The sequence below is a fragment of the Phyllostomus discolor genome, chromosome 6 (genome assembly GCF_004126475.2).
Source record: "Phyllostomus discolor isolate MPI-MPIP mPhyDis1 chromosome 6, mPhyDis1.pri.v3, whole genome shotgun sequence".
Lineage (NCBI taxonomy): Eukaryota > Metazoa > Chordata > Mammalia > Chiroptera > Phyllostomidae > Phyllostomus > Phyllostomus discolor.
In genome coordinates, this window is record NC_040908.2 from 41,933,081 (window position 1) to 41,949,988 (window position 16,908).

A 16,908-nucleotide genomic window follows, 5' to 3' on the forward strand; every position below is an offset into this window, starting at 1 on the left:
ATACCACTAGAATGGTTATCAAGAAATCTGGATTTAGCTTTTGGTCTTGATCACTAACTAGCAGAGATCCTAGGTAAATTATTTTCCTAATATTTGGATATGATTATTGTTTGAAGGCCAGATTGTGCATAGCCAGGAAGTACCATCTGTTTCAGCCACATTCTTGATGTTCTATAGGGTCTTCCATCCAGGCCTTCAGACTTCTCCTATGTAATTACATTTACATTTTAAAAAGTAGGAATCATAGAATTAACTTCTGAAGGCTCTGCCAGGATTAATAAAAACTTTTTCTTTGAAAGATTTTCTTTAAAATCTATCTTGTTTTCAAAGAAGACATCAGGAAATTTCCAAGGTTTCCATGAGAGTTTGTTTCATGCTAAATAACCTTGAGTTGTACTCTATTTATTTTACATGAATATTTTGATGATTAACAAAACAATATATTTGTATAATCAGCCATTTAATAATTATTAAAATAAAGTACATTCATTAAATAAAATTTGGAAAACAGAAAAGCACGAGAGTTTACCCATAGTCCCACCAGTCATATGAAAACTATGGTTTAATATGTATTTGTTTCTAATCTCTTTTTTCCCCAATATGTGTTTTATTTGTTTTTAAAACAGCAGAAATTATATTGTATATACATTTCTCTAAGTTTTTGGTTTAGGGGTTTTTTGTTTCACTTTACTCTTCAATGCTCCCACATATATGGTCTTTGTTTTTAATGGGTAAATTTTATTTCATCAAATATCAATACTATGGTGCTCCTTAACCATTCTTCTTTTTTGTTAAATTTATATTGTTTCCAATTTCTTCTTTTTTAATTAATTGATTAATTTTTAGAGAGAGGGGAAGAGAGAGAGAGAAACATCAGTGTGTGGTTGCCACTCATGCACCACCCCACTGGGGACGTGACCCACAATATGTGCCCTGACTGGGAACTGAACCAATAACTCTTTGGTTTGCAGGCCAGCACTCAATCCACTGAGCCACATCAGCCAGAACTTATTTCTTCTTTTTTATAAATAACCCAGTGACAGATATTCTTAGTGGTGAAGTTTTTTCTGTGTTTAGGATTGCTTCCTCGGTATAGCGCTGTAGCAATAGAATTATTGAACCAAAATTTATGAACTTTTAGGACTCTGGATAGACTACAGAATTGGTAGTTTTGTGTTATTTCTTCCCTAGTTGGGGAGGAGGTGCTTTTGTTTGGAGATAGGAAGTCATACTTTCAGCAGAGGCTTATTTTCATTTTATTAAGTGTTGAGACTGTGCTCACTCTTGACTGACTGGAAACATGTTAATTCATGTAATAATTTAATGTAACAAAAGGGTTCCTCCAATCCCTGTCCTTCATTTGAATTCTACATATAGTTAAGTGTATTTTCTGAGCCACACCCTATTGCTGTTACCTAATGTTGGGTGATATCAGGTCACTTTATTATTGTAGATGTTTATTGGTGTAAAAAATTTATTGAATTTATTGGGGTGACATTGGTTAATAAAATTATATACATTTCAGGTGTACAATCCTATAATATTGAATACATCATCTGTATATTGTGTGTTCACCACCCAAAGTCAAGTTTTCTTTCATAACCATTTATCATTCCTTTTCTTCCACTCCACTCCAGTGTGGTAACAGTAATCACCATACTGTCATCTGTGAGTATATCTAGGAGTTTTTTTTAATCCTTTCACTTTTTTCACCCAGTCTTCCAACCCCCAAAAGTAAAAGTCCCCTCTTATAGCTGTCATCTGTTCCATGTATCCAGGCCTCTGTTTCTATTTTGCTTATGTTGTTGTTGTTTATCTTGTTCATTATATCCCACATATCAGTGAAGTCATATGGTATTCATATTATTTGTATTTCTCGGACTGGCTTATTTTGATCTTCAAGTCCATCCATGCTGTCACAAAATGAAGAATTTCCCTTTTCTTTTTTATAGCTGAGTAGTATTCCATTGTGTAAATTACCACAACTTTTTTAACCCTGGCTCTACTGATGGGCACTTGGGCTGCTTCCAAATCTTGGCTGTTGTAAATAATGCTGCAATGAATATAGTGGTGCATACATTCTTTTGAATCAGTGTTTTGGGTTTCTTTTATATATTCCAAGATGTGGAATCTCTGCATTATAAGGCATTTCCATTTTTAATTATTTAAGAAAACTCCATACTTTTTCCCATAGTGGTTGTACCAATATGCATCCCCACCAACAGTGCATGAGGGTTTCCTTTTTTCCAGATCCTTACCAATGCTTCTTTGTTGATTTACTGATGGTAGCCGTTCTAAAAGGTGTGAGGTGATATCTCATTGTGGTTTGAATTTGCATCTCTCTGATGATTAGTGACATTGAACATCTTTTCATGTCTAATGGCCATCTGTATGTCCTCTTTGGAGAAATGTCTCTTCAGGTCCTTTGCCCATTTTTTTAATTAGATTGTTTGGTTTTTTGGTGTTGAGTTGTGTAAGTTCTTTATACATTTTGGATTAAGTCCTCCTTATCCGATCTATCATTGGCAAATATATGCTTTCATAGAGTGGATTGTCTTCCATTTTGTTGATGGTTTCCTTTGCTGTGCAAAAATGTTTTAGTTTGGTGTAGTTTCATTTGTTTATTTTTTCTTTTGTTTCCTTTGCCCAAGGAGACGTATCAAAAAAAATATTGCTATGGAAATGCCTGAGCTTTTACTGTCTATGTTTTCTTGTAGAATTTTTATGGTTTTGAGTCTTATGTTTAAGTCTTTACTACATTTAGAATTTATTCTTGTGTATGGTGTAAGAAAGTGATCTATTTTTGGCACATATTGTCCAATCTTCCCAGCACCATTTATTGAACAGACTATCCTTATCCCATTTTATGTTCTTACCTCCTCACACCCTATTTCTGTTACCTAAAGTTTTAAATGTATACAAACTTTAATAAGCTAACTCTGCAGACAGTTCAGATTTGTTTTGCTACAAACTGGATTTTGTTCTATTGTGCCCTTAATACAGACATCTTTTATTATGTTTTTCCATGTGTTACTAATGGTTTTTTATAAAGTTCCTGCTTTGGTGCAACAATAATTAAATCCAAGAAGTATACTATTTTAGAGATAGAAGAACTCTTAAAGTTTCTTAATCTGAAACTTTTTTCATTTTGTTGATGAGGAAACTAAGGTGCATATGGGTTAAGTGTTTTGTCCGGTTGCTCATTTAGTGGCAGAGCTGGGATTAGACTTTAATTATTTCCCTGTGAAGTGCTTTTATCACCACAGCATTTTGAATGTACTGACAAATAACAAACATGTGTTCCACAGGCTGCATTATGACTGACTCCTATGATTGCCTGTTCTTATCACTTAAGGCTCTTGTTTATAGGCATGCCGGTGGCCCACCTGTGTGACAGGTGATGATTTACTGACCAAGTTGTCCAGTTTTCAAGTTTCATCATTGAATATTAACCCCGTGCCTTGCATATTTAGGATCATATGGGAATTTCTTTTTAATCGATATTCCAGAGTTTTGGTGTTGGTGTTCTTTCTGGAAAATGAAATGTTAAATTGACTATCATCTAGCACTTGCCAAAGGTTGGCTTGAGGCTTCTGTTACTTATAAGAGACAGGTTATAGGTAAGCTAATATTGTATAACTTCCCAACTTCCTCTGTGTTAAGTAAACCTTCAGAAAGGAATGTACTTAAAACAAACATGTCATTTTACCTTTCCACAGAAATGCCTCCACTGAATGACTATTCAGGATAACTCCCTTAGATTTTATTGAAGATTTATAATAAAAAGATCTGTGTGAATGGGATTTCTTTTTCAAAACCCTACTTGAAGATATGAATAGTATGTTTTTCAGTTTTCTAACACAAGCATTCTTGAGCATGAATTGAGTGCAAGAAATGTTTTTATCCAGATGAATTTACTATTTGCATATTTTAAGAAATAAAGTCAGTAAGAACAATAGTAATGAACAATATTTTGGAGTTTACAGAATGCTTTCATGTTATCTAATTAGACATAACAATACTGTGATATTATTAAATATTCCCATTTTACAGATAAGGAAATAGGTATAAAGAAATATGTGGCAGTGAAGAAGAAGTGGCAGTATATGGGAACTGAGATAGTTGTCTACAAGTCCTGTATTCTTTCTACTACACCAGTATGCCTCCTAAAGTAAACCTATTTCCCTTTATTTGCCTTAGCTTCCCCAAATTCAGAGCTAATCTCAGTTTTAATTTGTATAAAACAGCACAGATATTGAACAACATCTCTTACTTTGTAACCTTTAATTGACTTTTCCTTTGAGTAATGTTATTTTAGATATTCTATGTAAAATAATTTTATGAACTGCCCTAAATCTTTCAGAAAGCAGATAGATCATAAATACTAAGATAAACTGGTTCATATCTATGAAGAATGACCACTGTATTATGGTTGGGTTGACATTTTTATTTTTTACTACTTGTTTATCTAACTCTCCTTGAGGAATATATTGACACATTTAAAAATATTTAAAAAATATTTTTTTAAATCATTCTTTGGATGACAAAAATAAGTATGAGAATAGTTTATCATTTATCCATGTGAAAAAAGAGCTCAAGAAGTTAGATTATAAACTTGATGATAAAAGTATCAATGACACAAAATTGCTACTTCTAAGTCACACGTTTAGCCCTGGGCAGTGTGGCTCAGTTGGTTCGGGATTGTCCCACAAACCCAAAGGTTGTGGGTTTGATCTGCAGTCAGAGCTCATGCCTGGGTTGTGGGTGTGAAAGCCCCGGTTGGGGTGCAAGTGAAAGGCAACCGATGGATGTTTCTCTCTCACATTGATTTCTGCTCCCTCTCTTTCTCCTTCCCTTCCCCTTTCTCTGGAATCAATAAAAGAAAAAAAATGTTTTTAAAATTACACTTTCAGAAACTACATACTTCAGTTATATAAGGTTTTCGTTATAAATGAAGATAATTGTCAATATGTAAATACTTGGGATCTACATATATATGCATATATGTGTGTATATAGACTTGTACTTTTCTCTCCTAGGTGATAACAAAGACTGAAAGAACAATATAAGCAGCATGTTGCTTTGCCTTTCATAATTCATCAAAAAATTAGTTTCCTACCATTTCTGAGTCTAAGATTTCTTCCAGACAGTATACCAATGAGTGGTTCAGGCAAGACAATATAGATATATAACAACATGATTTATTACTTAATCTGTCTATGACCAAAGTCTGTGATAGGAAACCAGAGGTATGCTGTATACCTAGAAACTAATTCCAACATACAAGCCCAAGTTAGTTTCTTTAAAGTTTGTCCACAGATCAATAGAACAGAATTGAGAGCCCAGAAATAAACCCACATATAAATGATCAAGTAATTTTTGACAAAGGAGCAAAAATTAAGAATACAGTTACCATATGACCCAGCAACCCCTCTTCTGGGTATCACCTGAAAATTTTGAAAACATTTATTTGCAAAGATATATGCACCCCTATGTTCATTGCAGCATTATTCACAGTGGCCAACACATGGAAACACCTTAAGTCTTTTGCAGATGACTGGATAAAGAATATATGGTACATACATAGACAATGGAATACTACTCAGCCAAATAAGAAAAGATGAAATACTGTCATTGGTGACAAAATGAATGCACCTTGAGAATATCATGCTAAGTGAAATGAGTCAGACAGAAAAAGTCAAGAACCATGTGATTTCACTCATATGTGGGATATAAAACTGAAGCAACAAATGAAAGCAACAAATAAAAAAACAAAAATAACAAAAACTCACAGACACAGACAACAGTATGGTGGTTACTAGAGGGAAGGGGGTAGGGGAACAGTAAAGGGGAAAGAGGGTCAAATACATGGTGAAGGCAGAAGATATGACTTTGGGTGGTAAACAGACAACGTAATGTCCAGTTGATGTACCATAGAATTTTACACTTGAAACCTATGTAATTTTATTAACTGATGTCATATCAATAAATTTAATAAAAAATTAAAAATCCTTGTAGGGGGAGAAAAAAAGAAGGAGAAATGGGAAACAGATGAGGTTCTTGTTGGTATCCCTTTGCAGGTTCATAAAATTTTATACAGGGCTTATGAAACCATTATGTTTTCCATGAATCACTGCCTCAAGAGCCACTATCAACTACTTAGTAAACTATCAAAATTAAGAACTATGTGCTACACAGGAATGAACAAAAACTCAGATATAGTCAACAGTATGGTGGTTACCAGAGGAAAACTGGGGTTAGGGGAAAGGTAAAAGGTAGAAGAGGGCAAAGTGCATTAAATATATGGTGAAGGAAGAAGACTTGACTTTGGGTGGTGAACACACAGTACAACATACAGATGGTGTATTATAGAATTTTACATTGGATACCTATATAATTGTATTAACCAGTGTCACCTCAATAAATACAAAATTCAAAATTATCTAATAAAATTTAATATAGAACTCAAATTCTTTCTCTTAGCTTTTGTCATTAGCACAAATCCCTCCCAAAATCTTCCTTAGAGCTAGTATACCTGTAAGTCATTTCATTTCTTTCTTTTTCTTTTAATTATTCTAAAAAGTGTGGTGAAATATGCTAACATAAACTTTTCTGTTTTAACCATTATGATTTCCCCCTCCCTTGAGGAGACATTTGGCAATGTCTAGAGACGTTATTTTGTTGTCACGATGAGTGGGGGAGCCACTGGCACCTAGCAGATAAGAGGCCAGGGGTGCTTCTAAACATCCTACAGTATATAGGAGGGTCCCCCCCCAAACAAAGGATTATCCAGCCCATGATTTCAGTTGCTCTGAGGTTGATAAGCCCTGGTATAGAGCCAGAGTATTTGGGTTTGAATTCCAGCAGTACACTGCACAAGCTGTGTGACTGAGGGGGAGTTACTTAATTTCTGTGTCTGCATCTCTAAAAGGAAGCTAATAGTAGTATCTACCTCATAGGGTTGTTGTGAGAACTAGCTGAATTAAAATATTTAAAGTACTAAGACCAGTGCCGGTCAGACAATAAACACTTGATAAATATTAGCATTAATTACTTCATTTTAAAATTATTTCTAATTGAATGTATTAAATAAATTAAAGTTGATAAATAGTTGATAAAGAGACATATACTGAAAAAGTTATCAACAAAAAATTAAAGACACACAAAATCTAGCCCTGGCTGGCGTGGCTCAGTGGATTGAGCGTGGACTGGGAACCAAAGTGTCCCAGGTTCGATTCCCAGCCAGGGTACATTCCTGGGTTGCAGGCCATAACCCCCAGCAACTGCACATTGATGTTTCTCTCTATCTCTCTCTCTATCTCTATCTCCCTCTCTTCCCTCCCTAAAAATAAATAAATAAAATCTTAAAAAAAAAAAAAGACACACAAAATCCTATGTCGATCAGAGAGGAGGGCAGAGGGGGATAATGGGGGGAAAAGGGGGAAGGATCAAGTCAAGGAATATGTATTAAGGACCCATGGACAAGGACAGTGCGGGAGAGAGGACTGAATGTCAGGGGGTAGGCAGGGCAGGGGAGAGCAATGGGAGAAAATGGGGACAACTGTAAGTGAACAACAATAACATTTTTTTTAAATGTGCATGAAAATTTTGAATGAGAAAACCCTTTGCAAGCAATAATGATAGATTGTTAAAATCTTTACTTGAAGTGTATGTACTTAATAATAATGTCTAAACAAGGAATTATAAGACTGAATATAAAGTGTGTGTGCTAATCTGAACTTAAGCAATATTAATATCTGAACTCAAACACTTATAGCCAGTTAGGTTATGATAACCATTTTATGTAACTAATCTTTTTCTTATTCTATATTACTTTTCCAGAAAGATCTCTGGGAAGTCAATTTCTCAACTGGATATCATGTACACTTGTGTATCTGTAAAGTTTTGACAGGATGTAGATTTTTTCTTTAACAAGTCTTCTAAAAATAAGCTATTTTAAAATATATAAAATTTATGGCTTTTATTTAAGCTTTAGCAAATTACATGCAGATTATTATGCATATACAGTCAACAGTAATATGGAGCATTTCCCTCCAAACAGATCAAAAATTTAAAAAAGTTTTCATTTCAATATATATATCTCCATAAAGAAGACTGAAGCAATAGTGTTGATAATTATTATCAGTATACTTCCATATAATTAACAAAGTCCTACCACATACATGATCACAACAGTGTTTCATAAAAATCCTGTGGGGTATGGGGCAGTATCTCTATCTTACAGATGAGGAAGTTAAGGTTTACAAAGATGAAATGACTTTTTCCCCAGTTATAATGCTAGTAATTGTGGAACTGTCATTCAAACTCAAGTGTCCTAATGAATCAGTTACTATAATGCACTGTGGGCTTTTAATACATGATGATGATTTCTCTGACTTATACCTAAGCTTTCTGAAACTGGTATAGCAGGGCATTGATATCCCCTCTCAAAATGAACACTGATGTAATGTCAGCAGCAGAATATAGAGAGGCAACTCACATGCATTACTTGTTAATATTACACATGAATGTAATAAACACTAATTGGATAACTTTGTCATTAATATAAACCTTTTGTTATTAAACTTATAATTTGGGATGATTTCAAATATACCAAAATATAGACAATGGTATATTTAAACTGCTATATTACCCATCACCCACTTTCATCAATTATCAACTCATGATGACTTAAATTCATCTATATCCCTTCTTTCTCCCCACTGTCTTATTTTGAGGCAAATTTCAGACATATAATTTCATTTGTACACATTCCACATACACAATTTTATTTTGTAGAAATACATATTTTAATAATTACAACTTTAAAATACTGAAAAGCTGAATAGTTTTCTAGGTAGATGTTGCCACTCAGCAGCTTTTCCTGAGTTCAAAATAATCACATACAGTATGCTTTCTGTAGGAATTTAACATCTAAGAGGAAACAGTAATAGAAAGTGTTTTACCTGTTCTGTGCAGTCTTCTCTTATTTCTCCTTCTAAAATAAAAGATCACAACTTTAATTATCTTAAAGTTTAATAAAGGACCTTAACAAAATTGTTAACAGAAGAATCTTTTAACATCATCACTAAAAAGAGAAATACTTAAAACAATCATAACTTAAATCAAAATACTAAAAACTCTAGAGAAAGCAAAAAACAATTTTTTTAACAAACTTTTTTTTAAAGGTTTTATTTATTTATTTTTAGAGAGGGGAGGGAGGGAGGGAGGGAGAGAGAGAGACAGACAGAGAGAGAGAGACAGAGAGAGAAACATTAATGTGCGGTTGCTGGGGGTTATGGCCTGCAACCCAGGAATGTACCCTGGCTGGGAATCGAACCTGGGACACTTTGGTTCCCAGTCCACGCTCAATCCACTGAGCTACGCCAGCCAGGGCTTACAAAATTTTTTTAAGATTTTATTTATTTTTAGAGAGGGAAGGGAGGGAGCTAGAGAGAGAGAGAGAGAAACATCAATGTGCGGTTGCTGGGGGTCATGGCCTGCAACCCAGGCATGTACCCTGACTGGGAATCGAACCTGTGACACTTTGGTTTGCAGCCCGCACTCAATCCCCTGGCAAAAAACAAATTTAAAAATAGTAAGTACCAATTATTCTCATACATACATGTTTTGGCTGATATTTGCACTGAAATCAAATGAGTAAACTATACCTATATTGTGCTTTCTGTTCTTCAAATGATGCCTTAAAACTTGTATGGCAACTGTTTCATCTAAGTGCCAATTCTAGTTGATGAGTGGTGGTTGTCCAGGGAACTGTGGCACTGTGTTGAAAAGTTTTCTGAGGACTTTGTTGTTGTTATTATTATTATTATTATTATTATTATACTTAATGATAAAGAATACTGTATTTGATAAGTGGATATTTGCTCTCAAAGCAGTGATATACCTGCTGACCTTGGCTTAATACATCAAAATAATGCTTTTAAAAGAGACATCCTTACTTAAATTAGGCTAAGAGAAAAGAAGTGTCATTGCTGCCACAATCTAACTTCTCATTATTGATAGATACTAGGTAGACATTAATGTACATATTCTCATCTTTGAAACAGGTAACTTCTGGTATTTATAAGTACCAATATAGTATTTGGTACATGCATGCATATACCACTCATTTGGCACTGTGCTTATGTTAACTTATATTATTATTTATTTCCTTTATTTATTTAAGTCTACCTTCCCAAGTAGATTATATGTTTTCTAAAACATTTTTTAAAACACATTTTATTGATTATGCTATTACAGTTTTCCCAATTTTTCCCCCTTTATCCCCTCTTGGTCATTCCCCAACCCTCCAGCATTTCCTGCCCTTAGTTCATGTCCATGGGTTTGCTGCTGGCAAATGATAAGAGTATTCTTGGATGCAGGTCCTTGCCTTTCATGACTTCAAATACTTCTTTCCAGCACCTTCTTGCCTGTAAGGTTTCTATTGAGAAATCAGCTGATAGTCTTAGGAGAACTCCTTTGTAGGTAACTGTCTCCTTTTCTCTTGCTGCTTTTAAGATTCTCTCCTATCTTTAATCTTGGGTAATGTAATTATGATGTGCCTTGGTGTGTGCTTCCTTGTGTCCAATCCAACTTCTTTGGGACTCTCTGAGTTTCCTGGACTTCCTGGAAGTCTATTTCCTTTGCCAGAATGGGGAAGTTCTCCTTTATTATTTGTTCAAATAAGTTTTCAATTTCTTGCCCTTCCTCTTCTCCTCCTGGTACCTCTATGACTCAGATGTTGGAATGTTTTAAGTTGTCCCAGAGGTTCCTAAGCCTCTCTTCCTTTGTTTTGAATTCCTGTTTCTTCTGTTCCAGTTGGATATTTATTTCTTCCTTTTGTTCCAAATCGTTGATTTGAGTCCTGGTTTTCTTCCTGTCACTGCTGATTCCCTGAATATTTTGCTTTATTTTACTTTGTTTTGGGAACCGCCCTGCCTTATTTCAGAAGCTGTAACCCCCCATGGCTAAGCTTGAGTGAGAGACCTTGGGAGCATAAGCCACTAAGGAGACAAAGTTTATCTTCCTGGCAGGGGTGCTGCCTCTTCACCCTGCTTGGCCCCGGGCGTATGACTGGTTAGCCAATGACAGGTAAGATTCCTCAAAGGAGGGACAACCTAAGACAGGCATGGTCATGAGGGGGCCCTCAGGGAAAGACTTGGGGGGCTATAGAAAAAGGGGGTGGTGGACCCTTTCCCCTCAGCTTTGAAATAGCCTGAGTCCTCATTCTGCCTGCAAGAAGCTTCCTAATCTCTTGGCTTCCTTACTTCCCCTGCCTCACTTAAGCCTGAAACAATGCTGGAGGGCGGTGCAGCCCTGGGCAGGAATGGGTGGTTCCCTGGGGTGATCAGGCCTAAGAAAGAATACATAAAATCCTGTAAAACCCGCTTTGCTAACAATGTCCTCAATTTTCTGGTAAGGGTCCAAGCATGAAATGAGTTTGTTTCTCAAAGTTTTATAGCCCTTTAGCTAACTGACTCTGACTCAAAATAAGTCCTCATAGTTCTTTGTATATTATCTACTGTTTGATCCTTACTGCCTGACAATGATTGATGTGCTTTACCTGTATTCCTATGCAAATTGAACCCAGTAAAAGCCCATTGAGGAACAGGCTCCTGTCCCTTCTCCTTGGAGAGATTGGCCATCTTTCCTCCCCAAGAAGATCATGTCTTGGTATACTTATTTTCATCTGTGGTAGATGGGGGACCCTGCAGGCAGAGGTCTGCCACAACTTTGGGTGTCCTTAATTTGTTCTTTCATTTTGCGACCAAGTTCAATCAGTTCTGTGAGCATTTTGATTACCAGGGCTTTGAACTCTCTATCAGATAAGTTGTCTATTTCCTTGTTGCTTAGCTCTCTTTCTGGAGTTATGCTCTGTTCTTTCATTTGGGCCATATTTCTTTGTCTCAGCACACTCGTTAAGTTGTAAGGGGGTGGGGCCTTAGCTATTCACCAGGGCAGGGCAACTGTCTTTGCTGTGTTGTGATGCTGTCTGTGGGGGAGGGGCCGGAGAGGGAACAACGCAGCTAGTCTGCTCAACTCTAGCCCTACTTTCAGCAAACCCTTGTGTGAGACTGGGAGTCTCTCCTACTGGGGCAAACACCATAGTCCACAGTCAGCTCTGAGTCTGTTTCTGGTTCAGCCAGCCTTGCCTGCATGGTCCACCACTTTGCCACAGGTTCTCTCTGTCCACCCATCTTACCAGTCTGGTTGACTGTTTCTTTAATTCCTTGGTTGTCAGAGTTCCATGCAGTTTGATTTTATGGCACTTCTAGTTTATTGATTTTAGATTGGTTGTTATCCCCTTTTTGGTTGTGTGAGGAAGTGAGGGGTCCCTACCTATGCCTTTATCTTGGCCAGAATCTGTTTTCTGAGATTTATCAGCAGCACTTTATTCTTCCTTGTAGTCTTAGCACCAAGAAATGCCTTGATCATGATTATATTTTTATAAAAATACATGTTACTGCTCTGTCTGTAACCCTGAACTTATATTTTTGGCAAATTTTGTGTATACACTGAGGTGTTTTGTTTAGCTATATAGTTTAAAGTATTTCATAACATTTTAAATACAATATGGATCCCTCCTGTGAAATCTGAATTGTAATACTTTCCTAGGACATCTGGATTTTAAAAAAATAATTGAATGGCTTTTGCATTAAGTAGATAAAAGTTAAAATCTTACTGTAAGATGATTATTCTCTTCTGGAAGATTTCTAGGACTATAAAATTAACAATCTCAGAAACTGATTAAACATGTTGTCTTCCCAATTGTGAACAAATTATTCTTATAACTAAACAAAACTAAGACAAAACAAAGTACCCTGCTTTAATTTATGCATGTTTTTAAGAGTCTTCCATAGACTATAAAGACAGTCAGGGGTACTTTGTATAATTTTAAATAGTAATTGTTATTCCTGTAATTTTGCTATTTTTGAGTTAACAACTTTACTTTTTAATTTTTTTAACAGACATAAAGTTTTACCAAGTTAGTTTTTGTTAATCTTCATTGAATCCATGCCAATTTTATCATATAAAGGAAAATCAACTTCTTTAACAAATGCATTAAAATCTATGATTTAGATTCTTGATGGACATCTAAAGAGATTGGTGTAATGAAGTGACTGCTTCTGATTCTGGTATGTTATAGTCTTTTAAATATATACCACTTCTTATTTTTCTCATAAAAGCCAGTGTTACTGCTTCATTTAGTTTCTTGTCAACTATGACAATTCCCATCCTGTAATTGTATTTGCCTTAGTTTAGATGAGGGACCCATATTATGGGCCAGATACTAAGTATTTTAAGCTTTCAGGGCCAAGAGGGAAAATTGAAGATACTATGTAAGTATCTATATAACAAAAGAGAAAAATCTATAATATTTTTATTGACAAAATTTAAATTACAATAATAACTGAGTATACTTTTTGTGTGGAGATGTGGCATAGCAATTCATTTATCTGGGGTTCAAAGTTAGTGTTTTGTCTCATCAAACTCAATTTTAAATGCTCATCTGTTAATGTCGATCTCTGATGAGATTTTATGTATTAATATTTTACCTTTCAAAATGGACCTTCAAGTAGATAGGTACAAATACTGATATCAATCCATAAACAGCATCTTATTTTATAGAATACATTAGATTCCTCTTTTGATGTTTGACTTTTAGCATGTCATTACTTTGCAGATTGCAAAGTAATCCCTTCCAGTTGCAGGTTGGGTAGAAGGTCCTCAATTGCAGTTGATGAATTTTGAAATACAGAAATTTCCTTAGCATTTGCATCCAGGTCTGAAAAACATGGCTGGAATTGAGAATAATTGTTCCAGTTTCCTGGGACTAGTGGTTTGCTAGGATTGGGACTTAAAAAGCTAAAACTGGGACATTTTTTTTTACCCTAGCTGGAGCTTAGTTTGAGATCAGAAAATGTATCTACTTCAAAATTGTGTGGTGATATATATCTTGTTTCTTGATTTAACTTTTGACAACACAACTTGACATTACTTGTGATTCAAACATTGAAATGACTTAATTTCAGAAAAATTTCACATATAGTAACTCTTTTGCATTTCAATTTTAATTTTAATTCATTAGGAAGCATTATCAAGTTTGCAGCCAAAACTACAAAGCTATTCGGTTAGATAATAGTTGTCAAGGTGGTTCTTAGTCAGAAAATTTCCAACACAACTTAAAAAGTCACAATGAAAACTTACCACTGCTGTTTTTTGAACTTCTGCAGTGTAGGGCAAGTCAATGTATTCATCTTCTATTTTTGACAAAAGTTCATGAAACTGACGATGGGTAAGCCCACAGGAGTGAAGTTTACGTTCAAACATGATAGATTCAGTAACACATGATAGATTCAAATATTTTTTGCAAGGTTATCAGCTGAGTGAATAATGCAGTGAATAACCATACAATGTAAATACCTCAAATGTTTACAAGCTTTGTAACTTTGTCTTTTCTCCTCCATATATATTAACATCATCAGTTGTAACACATCCCAGCAGATTCCACTTTAGGTTATACTGAATTAGTGTTTTCTTAACCTCTTTGAGGATATTCTTCCCTAAGTTGTTTCACACAGGCTGTTAACAGAGGCTAATACTTCAAACTTGGCATCAACTCCTCAAAAAAAAAAAAACCACAAGTAATATCCATAACATCTGTTGAAGACCACTTGAAAGCATTCTCCTTGTTTTTAAATTAAGTATTAATGTTTCTTACAATGTTCTCAATTTTTGAGCAACTATACTTGCTGAATGGCTGATAGTCTTACATAGGTTTATTTTCTCTGAACACATTCCTTCAGCTGCTATAATTAAACATGACTTAATTAACTCATCATCAGTAAATAGCTTTCCTTGTCTCACTAACAAATGAGCCACTCAGAAACTTAGTTTAGTCGTAGCCTCATGTTTAGTTTTTATTTTGTGGAGAAATTCTTGTATGATTAAACACTCCAGTTTACATTTTCTAATTTTCTAATATTTCTGACCAATGTTTGCTGATGGGCAGCAGAGATCATGATGAATTCTTTGTCTGGTAATATTGATATCTATCAGATTGTTTTGAGTATAGCTGTAATGTCACGCCATAATAAACACAGTGCTTTACCATCTGATTTGATAACAAAACAGTCCACACTCCATTGTGCCATAAAAGCATGATATCTGAAGTCCAATTTTATTTTCTTGTTTTGATATGATGAGCATGCACTAGTAATAAAGTAAAAAATTGTAGTATGGCAATATGCATGGTACTTGAAATGCTATGGGTTTATAACTGTGCTATTGTAATTTGCAGGTGCCAAGCAGTCGCACAAAGTGCTATTCAGTTCTCCCATGGCAGCATGACAACAGCCATAAACAATATGTAAAAGAATAAGCATGGCTGTATTCAAATAAAACTTTACTTATAGACATTGAAATTAAATTTCATATAATTTTATGTGCCATGAAATATTGTTGTGCTATTCCCGCACATTCCCTTCTATGTGACAAGTCACTTTTCTCTTGTTGCTGTGAAAATTCTCTTTGTCTTTGACTTTTGGCAACTTAATTATAATGCGTCTCATGAAAATTCCTTTGTGTTCAATCTATTTTTGAACTTTTGGGCTTCATGAATCTGGATGTCCACTTCATTTCCCTTTTATTGATTTTATGGGGTAATACTGGTTAATAAAATTATACAAGTTTCAGATGCACAATTCTACAACACATCATCTCTTCACTGTACTGTATGTTCACCACCCCAAGTCAGGTCTCCATCTATCACTGTTTATATCCATTATACCCTCCTCCTCCTCTACTGTTCCTCTCCTCAGCAATTACCACACTGGATGTCTGGTTTCCTTCCTAGATTTGAGATGCTTCAACTAATTTTTTTTTTAAGGTTTTGGCCTCATTCTTTTTCTCTTCTCCTTCTGGAACTCCCATAATGCATATATTGGTTTCTTATATCAATCCCATATGTCCCATAGAGTTTCTGCATTCTTTTTCATTCTTTTTGTTGTTCAGTGCAGTCATTGTATTCTTCAGTTCCAGGGTTGCTGTTTTTTTTTATGGTTTCTATTTCTTTTGTTCACATATTGTTTTCCTGTTGTTTTGTTTTTTTTGTTTGTTTAAGTTGTCTACCTGTTTTCTCTTTTAGCTGATTGAGCATCTTTAAATGATTTTTTTTGGAATATTTTGTTGACCAATTCATGCATCTCTGTTTCCTTAGGGTTGGTTAGTAGAACTTGATCAGTTTCCTTTGGTAGTGTTAAATTTATTTGCCTGATTTTTTGTGATCCTTATAGCCTTGCATTGGTGTTTGTGCATTCAAGGGAACAGGAACCTCTTCCGTTCTACAGAATTATTTTAGACATGTAAAGCGGTACCTTCCAGGTACCAGAGAGACAGGCTTGCCTCCAGGACAGCAGTTGAGCAGGAGCAGGGCCAGGTCACGAGGCTACTTCCAGTTTCATGGGCAGATCCTTGGTTGGCTGGCCTTTACTGGGGACTACTCCCCAGCTTCCCAGGTGACTTCTCCCCAGGTGACTTCTACTTCTAGGGGCTACTTCTAGGTCCATAGTTGACAGGTCTCTTACTAGGGGTGCAGATTAGTGTCTTTTCCCAGGTCCCTGGGTAGATAAGACTGCTTCTGAGATCATGGTTGAGCAGTTGGAGCAGGTCATAGGGTTCACAGGTTCCAGGTTCACAGTTGGGTCTACAGAGAGTGGGCCTATTGTTGGGGTCGTACATGGTGTGGTTCCCTCCAGGTCCTTAGGGGTGGTAGGGTGGCTATGAATAAGTGGGACTACAGCCATGTCCACAGGGGGATGGGGCTGTTCCTGGGTCGGCAGACAGGTCTGTATTCATCAGGCCTGCTACCAGGGTGGGGGTATGCCTTGTCAGAGTGTTTTCCCT

General features: G+C 35.6%; 1 protein-coding gene and 1 long non-coding RNA gene across 2 annotated transcripts in view; one reads left to right on the plus strand and one right to left on the minus strand.

The window, feature by feature from the left end:
- The window catches only part of LOC118501106, a 150,825-nt gene that overhangs the window by 45,444 nt on the left and 88,473 nt on the right, over positions 1-16,908 (plus strand). The gene's annotated exons all lie outside the window — the stretch shown is intronic.
- Positions 1-16,908, minus strand: part of LOC114498694 (WD repeat containing planar cell polarity effector) — a 295,440-nt gene that overhangs the window by 3,063 nt on the left and 275,469 nt on the right. The window contains exon 16 of the mRNA XM_028514800.2: positions 8,967-8,998. The gene's annotated coding sequence lies outside the window, so the exon portion shown is untranslated. The remainder of the gene's footprint in view (positions 1-8,966; positions 8,999-16,908) is intronic.